Source organism: Pollachius pollachius, assembly GCF_949987615.1.
Source record: "Pollachius pollachius genome assembly, chromosome: 17".
Lineage (NCBI taxonomy): Eukaryota > Metazoa > Chordata > Actinopteri > Gadiformes > Gadidae > Pollachius > Pollachius pollachius.
In genome coordinates, this window is record NC_136950.1 from 16,622,293 (window position 1) to 16,638,565 (window position 16,273).

Sequence of the window (16,273 nt, forward strand, 5' to 3'; positions counted from 1 at the left end):
AGGGGTCAGCACTGACCTGGGGGAGAGAGAGACCGGGGTCAGGGGTCACTACTGACCTGGGGGAGAGAGAGACCGGGGTCAGGGGTCACTACTGACCCGGGGGAGAGAGAGACCGGGGTCAGGGTCAGTCCCCCTCTCTAGCATGTCCAGAATATGGATAGGAAGTCATACTTGCAGGCATGCGCACAAACACACAGATACACCGCACCCCTCTGCACACATGGGGGGGTGATCCCACTAGGAACACAGACAACAACCAGGATTTACACGAAGCCATCTGCCCCATCACTCAATGACCCCATGGGTTTACAAACAGTTGTTTGTAAAACGGTACGGTACAACCAAAGCTTAAACTAAAACACTCTTTTTTTCCTCTCTAGAGGAAGTAGGCTTTAGGTTTGTCGGCGCTCAGAAGAATCCATTTTGATGCTCCTTTAAGCTGCTTTCCTGTTGGCCAGAAGACGTGCGCTTCTGTTTGGATTTCATTTTCGTGGGACGATCCCTTGACACCCTCAGCCTTAGAGCCAGGCCTCACTGCTTCAGCTCTGCCCTGTGGTGACCCCCACACCCCTTCGCCTTAGAGCCAGCCCTCCCTGGTGGTGACCCCCACTTTCGGAAACACACATCGTCCAGTCAGGGAGCATCATTCAGGTCCAGCATGCAGCAAGTAACACTCAAACCCAGCGTGCGTAACGTCACTCAACTTAAACCCGATCCACTTTGCTGCATCACAACAGAGAGACGCTACGGAGGCATACTTGCTTTTTAAGTTCCAGTGCCAGCATCACTTGAGTCTATCTGGATCTTCTCCTTACCTGTTCTGAGGACCAGCAGCAGGGGGTCGGCGGTCGCTGGGGCAGCAGACGTAGCTCTAGACCGTGACCTGCGGACCGCTGGCACAGAGCAGCTGTACCGTGTAGCACGAGGGGTGTGTGTGCGTCTGCTCCCTGCCTATCCACTCTCCCTAAGTCGCTCCTGTCATTCCACCCACATCAATACTGCCGGGCAGCCATCTGATTGGACAGACAGTATAATCCCAGCATGGGGTAGATTTTTTTTTGAACATGAAAACAAAACATGTACGACAAAGGGATTACATGATCTGGCCCAGTTTGCACATGTTCACGTGTGAGTGTGTGCACACGATCTGGCCCAGTTTGCACATGTTCACGTGTGAGTGTGTGCAGTGCACGCGTGTGTGTGCGTGCATGTGTTGTACCTTCATATGTTTGTGCGTGTGGGTTTCTGTGCATGCACGTCTGTTAAGGGGTTGAGTGAATGAGTTCAGTCACAAGTTGCTCTGGGGTTGTCCTCCATTCATGAGATGAATGTGGACGGGCTTCTTTTATAATGTCTTCATCTGACGTGCTTTGGGGCTCTTGGCCTTGTGAGCCATTTTGGCACTTCTCAGCAGACACAGATTTCAGTTCCTTGACACACAACACCATGTTGAGCATTTACTGCTGTTATCATTTGATTAATCTCTTTGGACTTTATTCAACATTAATGTCCAGACTCAAAGCTCCAAGTCACGTATTACATAATTTATGGCATTCACGCTGCAAGGCTTCAATAGATTTAATGTTTAATGTTTTTGATTAATCTATTCATCACTTTCTAACAGCTGTTGTCTTCTTTAGAATTACTCTTTATTTATTGTTTGGAAGAAGACTCATTTGGACCTCATGGGCATGCAGTATTCCAAAATACGTTTGGTTTTTAAAACCTGACATTAACGTGATCAAATGACTCCAAACATCAGCTACATTTAAACTAATGGAACATGGAAGTTTTTTCCATTATCATTAAGAGATATGTGAGTCAATGTGATGTGCGTTCAAGTATGGATTATTATACGATGAGGAGCTCTGGGACCTAAGAGATCACAGAACTCACAGATGAAGGGGAGAAACAATGACAAACAAACTAAAGCTAGACAGCCTGTTTTACTCTGACTCTGAGATGTGCTGGATGACAGAGGTCAGCTTCACACACACCCCCCCCCCCCCCACACACACACACACACACACACACACACACACACAGACACCGCAGGATTAATTGCGACTCAAAGAGGATTCCACTTTAATACTTTTTTTATATCCCACTTTAAAAAACATATCCCTGCTCCCATCGCGTCTCTTTGTGCCGGGACGTCTCCTGTTTATATCCTCAGAATCTTTAGGGGAAATCCTCCATAAGCCTTCGTAATGTGTCTTACGTGTAGGGGCCTGCTGAACTCTGTCCTCCTAGATCTATATCCCTATCTGGAGATTGATATCCCTGGTCGGAGAAGGAGCCATACTCATCTCCCCTGCCGATATTCAGACGGCCAGGCAAACAGACCTCTGTCCAAATGGAGGCGGACAGAGCATTTCGTCACATTTAAAGTCAAACCGACAGAGAGAGTCAAAAGAGTCAAGGAGTGACTGAGGGCCCCGGCCCCCCCCCCCGCTGTGAGACCCTTCTGTAAGACCCTCTGGCATCAGAGCAGTGACATGTGAGTCTTGAAGAGGGATTCGGACGGCCTTTGGCGCCAAAAGCAAGGATCACAATGACGCCAAACGCTATGCGAAGATACTAATAAAAGAAGCAATAGTGAGTTAGTGGAATGCCTCCTTGAAGCTGAGATGGCGGCATCTCACCCCTCAACCTAGATCTGAGGGGTGGGAACGTGTGATACCTATTGGTATCAGGAACACTACACCTGGGGTCACATGGATCTGTGCATTGCTGTCTGCCCAAATTTATGTCGAGAGAGGTTTACTGGAGATGTTCAGCAGAGTGGCCCCACGGGGCATTTTATCTGGTTATACCAACGGTCAGCCACATATACGAGCATCCGCACCCTGCAGCCGCCCATAATGGACCCAACATGGCCATAATGGGCCAAGCCCATAATGAACTGGGTTCCTCAACAAACTGATTGCTCAGTCAGAATCAGTGTTTGTTTCAACCCCTTTTTCAATACAGACGGGAAAGTACAACAATTTCAAAAAGTGGTGAAAGTGTCCATTCCGAAGGAAACGATGACTGGTTCTCCTGCTACACTGGGGGGTGTTTGGCGTGGATGGATGGATGTATCACAGATGTGTACTTCAGATATCCTGGACCGCACAGCAAGGACATCCACGTGGCAGTACCACGCAGCTGCTAAACATACAGTACACACGCACACACCGGACACTCCATAATCTTTAGGTTTGTGTGTGTCCGTGGATTATAGACTAGTTGCGATGGGAATGGGACTGCCCCTTCCTCCCCACAGAGAGGACACAACCCGGGTGAGGGGCTGGTCTTGGAGCGAGGTACTTCCTGCAACGTGCGGGATTAGAGACCGCCTGGTAATCCCTGGTAAAGAACAAGTAGATTAAAGGGGAAAAAGATTAACACTGGATTGATCCTGACCTATCCCCCCCCCCCTCCTCTACCCCACCCCACCTAGCAGGTGTGGATGTAGGTGGTGATCTCAGAAAGAAAGAGAGAGAGAGCAAGAGCAAGAGAGGAGAGAGAGGATGAGGGCGAGAGAGGGAGCGAGCAGTAGGAAGACAGTGGATGTCCCCCAGTATCTTCCCCTATATGCCTCAGCATCCGTCCCTGGATGTTTCATCGTGAACCTAGCTCCGGGACCTGAATCACAGAACCACAGCGCCATCTACTGGACAGTCAGCGCACCTACATGCTGTCCCCCCCTAGGGATGAGCAAGAAAACTAAAAAGTTACATCATGTTCTGTCACGCTGAGCACACTTTATAGTTACATTATGGAATAGGCAACAGCTGGCAGAGTCTATCATGGAGACACAAAGCCGACCATGACAGGACAATACTACCACAGGAGAATACTACCGCAGGGCAGGACAATACTACAACAGGACAATACTGCCACAGGACAATACTACCGCAGGGCAGGACAATAATACACCAGGAAAATACTACCACATGACAATGTTACCACAGGACAATACTACCGCATGGCAACACTACCGCAGAGCAGGACAATACTACCACAGGAAAATACTGTAACAGGATAATAATACCACATGCCAATTCTATCACGACAATACTAACACAGGACAATACTACCGCAGGGCACTTCAATACTACCACATAACAATACTACCACAGGACAATCCAGTTAGTATCCCTAATGTTTGGGAGGAGGGAGAGCATGTATGTGAGCCCAGGAAAGAGAGAGAACTCAAAGATGGAGAGAGGAAACCAGAGGCTGTGAGAGGATGTGAGCCGAGTTTCATTTCAGTTCTGGTCTGTGTCTGATAATGTCTTCACACACACACACACACACACACACATGCACACACACACACACACACACACACACACACACACACACACACACACACACACACACGCCAACAGGGGGAAGCTAATTGTGTTCTTAAACTACATATAGATCCCGGTCTCCTGTCTGACGATACATTTCTTCAGTCAAACTACATAAACAAACCCATTGGCATAATGTCCAGTGTGGGTGTGTGTGTGTGTGTGTGCTAGTGTTAGTGTTAATGTGTGTGTGTGTGTTAGTGTTAGTGTTAATGTGTGTGTTTGTGTGTGTGTGTGTGCGTGTGTGTGTGTGTGTGTGTGCGTGTGTGCGTGTGTGTGTGTGTGTGTGTCGGTGTCGGTGTGTGTGTGTCGGTGTGTGTCGGTGTTTGTCGGTGTGTGTTACTGTATTATTGTGTGTTTGTATACGGTAGTGTAAGTGCATGTGTGTGTTACGTTTTCACAAGAGGAGCATGTGTGTGAACCCCTCAATGCTCCTCCGCCACAAAAGAAAATCATTTTCCATTTCGAGCCACTAGGGGGCAGAGTGAGACAAGGCTTCCCCGTCCCGGCAGCACCAGTAGGCAGAGTGGCACCTCCAACGGCTCCCAGCGTGTCACCATTTTTCCACCCAATGATTCAACACTGCCTTCAGGGCGGCTGAGGTATGGCCCTTGTTTGAGCCCCACAGACGCCAGACTGAGCTGTTGCTGAGAGTCATTATCAATGGTAAAGTGAATGATCTGGGATCTGTTTGCGTGGCCCCCCCTGACTCCTCCCCCCGCCGCCGCCAGCTGTCGGGGGGTAAGCGATGAGGCACACTGCCATTGCTCACACACATACACACACACACACACACACACCCAACGCGACTGGTCTGTCCCACTGTTGGTTGTAGGTTCAAGGCGCTGAAGGGAAGACAATGCCAGCCGGGCATTAATCACAATCTCGTTGGCGCGTGTGTGTGTGTGTGTGCGTGTGCGCGCGTGTGAGCGTGTGTGTGTGTGTGTGTGAGAGAGAGAGAGATTCAAACAGGGTGATAGATTTAAACGTAAAGTTCGTAGGATGAATGTGTTTGTCTGTCTTTTCCTCTCCATTCTGTGCTTCAGGACTTGGACGCACACAGACAGACACACAAACACACGGACACTTATCTCCCTGTGTTGATTCTATTTACTATTTGTCTGTCTTCACCCTTTCAAGACCTGCATGCTAAATGTCCGGCCAACTGGCACGCAGCCCGCCACGCACGACGTGAACCCCAACGAAAGACACACACACACACACACACATCCAGAGAGCTTCTGGATCCAGAGAGCACGGTGCCTCCTGGGGGCCTGGCCTCAGAGGCGATGTGCTCTTTGGTACATCGCCTCTGAGGCCAGGCCCCTCCTCATGGAGGTGTGTTTCCTGGCCCTCAAAGGCGAGGGGCTCTTTGAGGATCCCACCTCATGGAGATGTGGAGGAGGGCTTAGAAAGCCCCCCCCCCCCCCGACACTTCATTAGTCTGCGAGGCCACAGATGACCAGCACAGGGTGTTCCACCAGGGGCCCTCATTAGTGGGGTGGTACGAGATGTTACTGCTTCCACAACCTGACACTCCTGACAGGAAGGAGAAGGTAGGCTTCTTTCACATAGACCGACCTGTGTGTTCGTTTGGAGAGCGAGAGAACGACAGAGTGAGAACAACAGAGAGGACAACAGAGCCAGCCCTAATTAGCACACGTTGGCTCGTTAGCATACATGTGTCAGCCGCCACCCCACACATGTGAAGACTTCAGTGGACGAGTTGTGTCAGGTGTAACAAGCAGAGGGGACCTGTGTGTGTGTGAGTGTGTGTGTTTACGTGTGTGTGCGTGTGTGTGTGTGTGTTTACGCTTGTGTGCGTGTGTCTACGTGTGTCTACGTGTGTGTGTGCTGCTGTTGTCAACTACAGACACTATTAATCATCATGATACAGCATTACCATGATAAAATTATTTGAAAGAAGGCCCCATCCCTAGCCGCTGTCAGTGGATTCATAATGAAGTTATGTTTTACCTTCACCATCGGTCTTATCAAGGCTGTGGAATTACATCCGTGGAATTGCTTTAAACTCTTACGGAAGACAGATTCTTCACTTCAAATATATGATTTTATGATTTTATGATTATGAACGATTTTATGTGCAAACAACATCACCCATCTCTACACACGAATTTAACAGAAAGAAGGATGGACTCTAAAGTTATGTTTCTGATCAACAGTATTCCGTCTAGGTTATATTGTGATTATATGCATTAGTAGTGCTTAAGAGACATGACAAGTTAAGTCCCTTATACACGTATTTCCAAAAACCTTTAATCATTAGTAGTGTCAAAGCACTTTACAAGCAACAAATTGATGACACCCCCTAACCCTAGCCACCAAAAGAGCAAGAACAAGTCCCTTAATTATCAAGGAAGAAATGTTGATTATTAAACCACACACAACCACACACACACACACACACACACACACACACACACACACACACACACGCACACACATACACACAGAGAGAGGCAGAGATATTTCCTTTCCAGTGTGGAGCAGCTGTGATTGAGAAAGATGATCTGGGCTGCTTTGCTGTCTGTGCTCTGTTCGGAATGCCCTCCAGACATTCCGGCAGCTTTAGGGGTGAGAGGAGAGCAGACACCTGACCCCTGACCCCCACACCAAAATATAAGAGGGAGAGAGAGACAGAGGGAGAGAGGGAGAGAGGGAGAGAGAGAGAGAGAAAGAGAGAGAGACGGAGACGGAGACAGATAGACAGCAAGGGAGCTAAAACCTAAAAGCTGTTTCCATCCTGAGGCCGGGCTGCCCCTGGCTCCAGCAGCAGATCTCAACATCAAACACAGTCTATATCCGTCTGATGTATTTCACACGTAGACGTGCTGATGGGATCGCAATCACAACACACAAGAGAAACATAATGAAGATTGACATCATAGTTTCCATGGACACAGGAGAGAGGGAGAGGGAGAGGGGGAGAGAGAGGGGGAGAGAGAGGGAGAGAGAGAGGGGGGGTAGAGAGAGAGGGGGGGAGAGATAGAGATAGAGAGAGAGAGAGAGAGAGAGAGAGAGAGATACTTTCCAGGTGATTCTATTTCGAGTTGGGTGAGAGACGGGTACAAAGTCAGGGATGTTGTAAAGAGGAACAGAGAAGAGAGTGAAGATATCATGATGGAGAATGGAGTAGGGGTATGAGGAAGACTCGATGATCAAAATTTCTCTGTTTGTGTTTGTGCATATGTTTAAATGTGTGAGTGAGTGAGTGAGTGAGTGAGTGAGTGAGTGAGTGAGTGAGTGAGTGAGTGAGTGAGTGAGTGTGTGTGTTTATATGTGAGTGAGTGAGTGAGTGAGTGTGTGTGTTTATATGTGAGTGAGTGAGTGAGTGTGTGTGTTTATATGTGAGTGAGTGAGTGAGTGTGTGTGTTTATATGTGAGTGAGTGAGTGAGTGAGTGACTGCGTGCGTGCGTGCATGCGTGAGTGAGTATGTGAGTGTGTGAGTGAGTGAGTGACTGCGTATGTGCGTGCGTGCGTGCGTCCGTGTGCGTGTGCGCGAGGCATGTTTCCCTGTGAAAGGAAGGACGTAGGGAGGAAAGGACGGAGGGACGAGGGGACTAAAGGCAGGAGGACGTTGGATTGATACCCGGCAGATACTGGTTCAGAGGCCGCCCTGGAGAGCATTACAGGGCCAGGCGCCTGCAGGGCGGGCCGACCGCATGTTTCATCAGCGGTGGCTCTGGTACACGCTTCTCTCGAACACCCCACCCTCGCTGACGAACACCCCCCTGCGAGGCACCCGGAGCCCATCTCGTAAGCCGGTGGTACGAGGCGTGTGTCACAGCCACCTAGACGGCCTGAGTGGGTCTGGGTCTGAGCACGCATGCAGGAGTTCTGATGGGCTCCGAAGTGGTTTCAACCAGCTGAGACTGCAATAACACGCTCGCTGTCCCCGTCCCTCTCTGTCCCTCTCAGTCCGTCGGAGCACACCCTCGCGGCGCGCGCTCTCACTCACACATGCACACGCATACGTGCGCACGTACACACACAAAGACACATACACACTGTATGTTTTTGCGCACGGTGGGGCTGGCATGCTGGTGTGGATCCATATAGAGGCAGAATACATATGTAGAATAGGCAATACATTCATTAGAGAAAAAACATTAAGTGAACAATACAAATGGATTTATCCAATGTATACGGGGGGGAAATCTTCAGAGGTCTGTCCTTATATTGTCCTACGTTCCTTTAAACTAAGGACCACCAGTAATACACCCTAAAACACTTGGACATCTTCAAAAAACATCTATTAGTGATGTCCAACACCCAAAAGTCCTACTCTTCCAGTGTGTAACATTGAACTTCCTCCTCGCTGTTTGCAATGTGTCCCTGGCTGTCGAGTCATTCTGTCTGCACTCTGCTTCAGGGGCTGTCCTTCATACGTTACCCAGAATCCCCTTCACTACCCCCTCTCAAAATCAGAGGCAACTGTCGGCAGATTGTATGTTTATAAACTGAATGAAAGAAACCTAATGATATATACGGGGGTGAAACCTGGCAGATTACATCCTCTGGGAGGAGAAAGCGCCTTCAGATATCGGTCTGCAATACGACAGAAGGGCCGTACAGACGGAGAGACTTGATGAAACAGCATCTCGGAGCCTTTCCGGGCAGCATTTTCCTGTTGGATATCAGCAGCCTTATCTCCCCGCTCCCCCCAGCTGGTTCTGAAACACCGCTGGGACCACGCAGTCTAAACGTCTAAAAGTTAATCCGAGCTGGCTCAGGATGGTGTATCGCTCAAGCCCCGCTACATCTCGTCAACACCCTCTTAACGTTCCTCGCTGGCTCCTGGGGCTTAGCAGGTCTGTCCAGGTTGGAGTCTGCTCTCTTCCTGCCTGTTCTCCCATTCTCAGACCGCCCAGCAGCTGGGATCATCATGTCTTTACACTCGCCTAGCAGGCCCCAAGATAGTGATAGCTTCGCAGCTGGATAAACTGTATGTGTGTGCGTGTAGTTATGGAAGAGCCAGTAACTTTTTGGTGGGATCACTTTTTGTGCATCTGTCACAGCTGATAGTTGACCAACTAAATGAAGCACTCTCACCTCAGCAGCTCTGCGGTGCATTGCAGCACAGCCCCGCCCCACCCCATACAAACTGAATAATGTTGTTCTCCTGCAATCTGCATTTATAGACAAATGAAATCAGCCTCTCCACAGGCCTGCTCTAGAGGCGCTGGCTGGAGATGATGCAGGAGATAATTTTAGCACCAGACATGGAGGGGGGGGGCACCCATCTATTCTGGGTCTCTGAGGAGGAGGAGGGCGACAGCACCTTTAAAGTTGCGTTGCTAATCCTCAGTGAGCTGAATCACGGTGTGAGGAAAACGATGATGCCTTGAACTCTATTTATAGCTTTAGGGTGACCTGATGAGAGGAGATAACGAGAGAACATTGTGATCATCACTAAACAAACAAGCAGAGTTTCCACATTTATAGTGATAAATATGACACACACACATACACACACACACACGCGCGCGCGCACACACACAGGCACACACACACTGACTTGATGATTTGTTGACTGACAACTATAACCTGGCAACAAGTGCAGTACTGTAAACCAACATCTGGCAGATAATTGAATATATAAGTAATTGTAGTACGACCAGATCCCCTATCCTCTGTGAACACACAGAGAACAGGCGAGCTCATGTGTGTTCTATAGAACAAGAGCTGTAATGTCTGTGCAAACATGCAGAGACAGACGGCGACAAGGGCACCATGACGCCCTCTACAATCTACCTCTGCCCTCCCAGAGGTCCTCACACACACAGGTAGGGCTGGCGGAGTCCTGGCTCAGAGTACACACAGGGCGGCGTGGGTACACAGCACAATGTAGAGTATACACCACCTCACAAAGCCGTTAACAAACCCTATAGTGGATCACGTTGTGTCATCATGGCTGCAATCTGCGTGTGAGACGTAGGCTCTTTTAAAAACCACCACGGTTTAATCTTAAGCCATCAACGTCTTTCTACTCAGAGAGTGCTACACCATTAGGGTGCCTGGGCTGGGGCAGGGAGGTGGTGGGAGGGGAGGGAAGGAGCCTAGTTCCTCACTAATCAAGCCCAGGTTTCATCACTCACAGGGACCCCCGCCCCCTCCCTCTATCTCTCGTCTCCTCCCTCTCTCGTCCCGCTTACTCTTGTCAGTGTCTCTCTCTCACGCAATCATTCCCAATGAAGCCTTCTCCTCCAGACCAGATCTTCTTAAGGCTTTTCCGTTATCAAAGCCCCCAGACCCTGGTCCTCTCTGGCCCTCCCTCCCTCCCTGTCTCCCCCTGGTTTGATGCGGTGGGACTGAGCAGCAGTACTCTCAGGTCGATGGCGACCCCGCTGCCCTGCGAGCAGTGATTAATGGCAGGAAGATCAAGATGGATTCAGGAGCCTTTAAAGATCAATGCCTTCCTGTTGTTGTATAGGGGGCCACTGGATTTACTTCACCTCATTATCCATCCATACATCTTCTTTAAATACTCAATTATCCTTTTTTATCTGTCTCCCAACCTCCCTCTTTATCTATTTCCGCTCAAATATATCTGCAACGAATTACTGCAGTTAATCAATTATAAATTGCCTTTTCCATATTTAAACTTAAAATCCTAAAATCCTGTAGTCCATTGCCTTAAGCCAAGTCCATGTCTGACGATCTATCTTTGATGAGCCGACAGTAATCCTGTTGTCCTGACCAGCGCCAGAGTCTGCTCACCTCTCTGCTTCCCTTCAGCGCTGTGTTACACCAGGCTTGCTTACTGCTTCAAACAGCTCACTTACTGCATACTCCACAGGTATAGCTCTATACACCTGTGTGGCTTCATACCTGCAGCCAATTAGGCCACGTTGCCAAGGAATCGCTGCCTCGTTAGCGGGGAGGGTCTGTCAAACAGGGAGGTGGTTAATCAGGCGCTTACGGGGGAGTCTGACATAGGGGGATAAAGCAGAGGATAAAACCATGGCAGTCCTATAAAGAGATGACAAAAATGCTGATGTGTATTCATATTGTTCACATATTCTTCTGTATGAGTGTAAAAATAAAGACGAGAGGGTAGAAAGTACACAGCTGAAGGCTCAGAGGCCCAGCTCCGATTTTGTAGATCAGCCCAGAGGCTCTTGAGGCTTCTGGGGACAGCAGCTCCTCCCTCCCACCCCCTGCTTGGGGCCCTACTCCTTAAATAAAGAACAATTCTGGGTTCGCTGTCAGAAATAAAGTTTGCAGAAAAAACTCCTTATATATATTTTCAGCGGTGCTACTTAGTGTACAGCGGCGTGGGTACATGCCGGGACAAATATCTCTGGACCGGACCTCCCAGACCAGAGCAAACAAACCAACCTTCCCAGTCTGTACTGGTCTCATTCTGTCAGTCTGGCTGTCTACACCAGTAACCCGATCTCAGACGGAGGATAGAGTGACGGACGGGAGCCAAGGCCGTTCCTTTCCTTCACTTCTCCTACCTTATTACCTTCTCCTCTCCTTTCCTTCACTCCTTTTACCTTATTACCTTCTCCTCTCCTTTCCTTCACTCCTTTTACCTTATTACCTTCTCCTCTCCTTTCCTTCACTCCTCCTACCTTATTACCTTCTCCTCTCCTTTCCTTCACTCCTTTTACCTTGTTACCTTCTCCTCTCCTTTCCTTCACTCCTCCTACCTTATTACCTTCTCCTCTCCTTTCCTTCACTCCTTTTACCTTGTTACCTTCTCCCCGCCTCACCACTCATCGTCATCTTCACCAGCAGCATCCTTCCATCATTCACCCTCACTCTCACTTCTCCTTCCTACTCCCCTTCCCAGCCATCGCTCTCCCATGTTCTAATTCATATCGTTCATGAACAGTAGTTCTGAACCAGGGTGCATCCTCAGTTTAAACATTGAGCTGAATGGAGGTTTCTGATAGCCTGATCCTACACGACTCTCGTACTTCATTTCATTTGCACAGAGCCTCTGGCCTCTCTCCATTGACAAACGTTAACTCACTTGAAGGCGGGTGTATGTTGGAGTTTAAAACTATTGGATCTGCCCAGTGCCACTCTGGATCTGCTATAACCAATCGCTGACGTTTGACTACAACTCAAACGAGCGCGCAACCTCAACGTCATTGTTCTCAGCCACTCCCTCTGTTGATTGGACCAGCGAAATTTGGCCGGGGAAAACCTGTGAATATACCGCAAACCCAGGCATAGTACTGAAGGGAAATGCAGTAGGTAGGCGGGCGGAGCCAGGCTGGGATTCGGAGGTCTCAGAAAACAATGACATAAACGTAACTTGTTTTTTTATGTTCAGTCTAATCTCATCTTGGTATTCAAGTCTTGTAATGACTAAGCCCTCCGCTCACTTCTTATGGAACCACGTCATCTTCTAACATTCCTAACTTGACTTCTTGATGAAGACAATCAAACCAAAATATAAAGCGCTGAAGGCCTCACTTGGTGCCCGATGACTAAGGGTCTCTGAATCATGGATGGGACCAGAGCCTCGGGTCCACAAGTGCAGACCCTTTGTGTCTGTGCTGGTCCACAACACGAGCATTGGGCAATCAGCAACCTTCTGGAGATGAATATGGATGAGATGTTCATTCAGGTGGTATTTTAAACACAGAGGGTCCATTCATGATTCAGAGGTTAGTTGGTGCATGTACTCCAACTATTTGCAGAACTAGTGTGGCTGCGTGCTGTGTCAAAAACACACCCAACCCTGATTGTGCTTTGAACTAAAAGCAAAGAATCAGACAAGTTTCAAGATATTATTCAATCTACAAGTCAACTGCAATCACATTCGAACAGCCCCAATCATTCAACAAACATATTTTTATAAACCTCCGCTTATCCTAGGACCAAAAGCTCTTTTTGGTCCATTCCTCCCCAGCAACACCTGGAGTGGCTTCAGTGGGTTCTGATGGGTGAAGCTCTGGGTTCACTGCATCCTCCAGAGAAAGACTGAGAGAGGCGTGCTCCTCCACGCAGAGAGAGGCGACCAGGTGCCGAGCAGCCCAGACCAGAGGTCACCCTGCCAGCAGGAGACATCCCGGTAAGGTGGGAGTTGTGTTTCAAGGTGGCAACATGACTCCCCCCCACATGACATCCCCCCCCCCCCGTCTCTCCATGCCTGATGAGTCAGAGACCTTCAGGACCGTCTCATGTCACGCACTGTAGCGCTGAGTGACATCTCCAGCCCGGACACGCCGTGTGTGTGTGTGTGTGTGTGTGTGTGTGTGTGTGTGTGTGTGTGTGTGTGTGTGTGTGTGTGTGTGTGTGTGTGTTCCTGAGCCTGTGTATAGGAGCGTTCACTCCTTACTGTGCGTGAGTGCGCTGGCATCCTGTCCCGGCCTGCTGAGACAGCACCACAGAGCTTTAGGGCAGGTAGCCGTCACTCCAGGGGGTGATGGGGTGCGAAGGCCTCCATTAGCCTCGCTGGCAGGTGGGCGCACAGGGCCTCTGAATGGGAGGACGGACAGCTAGCAAGCGCTCTCTCTCTCTCTCTCTCGCTCTCGCTCTCTCTCTCTCTCTCTCTCTCTCTCTCTCTCTCTCTCTCTCTCTCTCTCTCTGCATCGTCATCAGAATCGCTCCCTCCACTTATTATGTGCTTGGGCGATTTCATTCCTATCGTATCTGTCATTTCCTCCGACAACATTCACCGTTACCTCTCTCTCCAAGACTCTCTCTCTCTCTCTCTCTCTCTCCCTCCGTCCCACTCATCTCTCCCCCAAACTCTCTCTCTCTCTCTCTCCCACAAACCCTCTCTCTCTATCTCTCTCTTTCCCTCCCTCTCTCCATCTCTCTCTCCCTCCATCCCTCTTATCTTTCCCTCTAGCTCTCTCTCGTTCCCTCCCTCTCTCTCCCTCCATTTCTCTCTGTCTGCCTCTGTAGCTTCTCTCTTTAGCTGGCTTTGTTTTTCCAGTCATCAAAGTACTGAGAGGACAGGTCTTTATCAGCAGCCAGCTGGATGTCAGCCACATCGACACAAACACACACACACACACACACACACACACACACACACACACACACACACACACACACACACACACACAGACACACTGCTTCATCTATCTATGAATCAGTCCATTCATGGAAGTTCTGCGCTAGGAGAATAACATTGTTCATTGTATTATAAATAAATAGGTTGACAGATATAAACATGTGCTGGTCCAGCCAGCGGGGTCTACTGGAGTCCTGATCCAGCTTGGAGGCCGTAGGACTGCTTTCTTCAAGCTGCCTACAGCCAGCAGCCAGAGGGCTAGGTAGAGGACAGGCTGGGGATGAGCCTGGATACAGCGAGCCTACAGGTAGGGACCGGCCCTTCTTCCAACATGGACCTAAGCTACTCACGCCAAATGGCTGAGACGTATTGGTGACAAATATGCAGAACATATGCTCAATATAATATGCTCATATGCTATTTGTTCAAAACTCGTAGAACCATCAGGCATCGCAGCAGCGCGTGGATGAAGGATTATAAGCGAGCATCATAAGAAACAGAAGGGGATTGCTTTTCACCAGCTGGCGCTGACACGTTTGTGTTTTAAAGACGGTGCTGATGCTGCTGACTGCAGAAACCTCCATTGCTCTCAGAGCCAACATCAGGAGGAGAAGATTCCTCACGACACTCACACTTTTAAACTATTTAAAGGAGAGGGAATCAGACTCAGAAGAGACAACAGAAGCATTTCCAGCGGACGAGCCAGTAGACGGCTGTGGAGGTGCTCAGCGTCAGCTCAAAGATCCATGCGCTGCAAAGGGGGATGCCATCTATGAGTATAGATGGAAAAAATATGAGTCCGTATAAGCCCCTTCTGAGCGTGCTCAGTGTCGTCATGGGCCTTCCTCAACGATGCACACTTACACAGACCGTCCAGAGATTGGTTTGACACGAGAGGGTGCCCACGTCCCAATGGATCCCAACATGCAGAAGAACAGCGAAAAGTCAGAAATAAATGATATATTCCATACTATTATTCATTTCTGCTTTTCTTAAATAAAGGCACAAGGAGGTAGGGATGGTTTGTGACGCAGTCAGTCTCTGGCTTAAACAGGAACCTCAGCGAGGACAACCTAAATCAAAAAGAACACTGTTGTTGTGTTGGTAACAGGCTGTTTCCTCCATCAGCGCTAACATTCAAATAGCGATTCAAATAATTTGGATTCCTGCCCTAACTTCCCCATCTTCCTTAAACCTCCTCTAATCTTATGGTTTGGTCGGTGCTCACCCATGCAGCACCAAACGTGTATCTGCCTGCTCCAGTATTGATCGTGCACTTAGATTATTCTCCCGCTCACCTTGGATAAGTAATTCTGCCAGATGAACACATTCAAATGTAAATGTGAGATCTATACCTCATTACGTCCCCCCTCTGAGTATTTGCAGGTCAGACGAGATTTGCAGCGTGAGTTGCAAAACAAATGTTAGGACATTGGATGTGTAGAGATGAACTCCTGCTTGTCTCTGGCCAGAGAGCTGCAGCAGCTCTGCAGGCTAGCAGGGGAAGCTAGCCACATGGATACAGGCTAGCTGAGGAAGCTAGCTCCAGGGCTGCAGGCTAGCAGGAGCCTAGATCAGGAGCCTTTGGAGCCTAGATTAAACCTGTGATAAAGTTCACACTGTAACTGTTTGGACATGAGCACAGCTGGAACCAAAAGGTAGACCCATCACTTCATCACCCAACACTATCAGCTTGCTGGAAAAGCAAATGTGTCTGATCAATGGGAACATGTGTTAATGAGTTTTCCCTCCATGGATGGCCGGAGAGTTAGTACCGAACGCTAAGATGCTCAGTCCGGAGCAATTAGTGACACACGCACGCACACACGCATGCACACACGCACACGCACACGCACACACACACACACACACACACACACACACACACACACACATTTAAATAGTGTTTACATAAAGTAGGAC

The 16,273-nt window shown here is 49.1% G+C and overlaps 1 protein-coding gene across 1 annotated transcript in view; it reads right to left on the minus strand.

Moving 5' to 3' along the window:
- The window catches only part of kcnh2b (potassium voltage-gated channel, subfamily H (eag-related), member 2b), a gene marked incomplete at both ends in the record, with an annotated part of 135,673 nt that overhangs the window by 57,489 nt on the left and 61,911 nt on the right, over positions 1-16,273 (minus strand). The gene's annotated exons all lie outside the window — the stretch shown is intronic.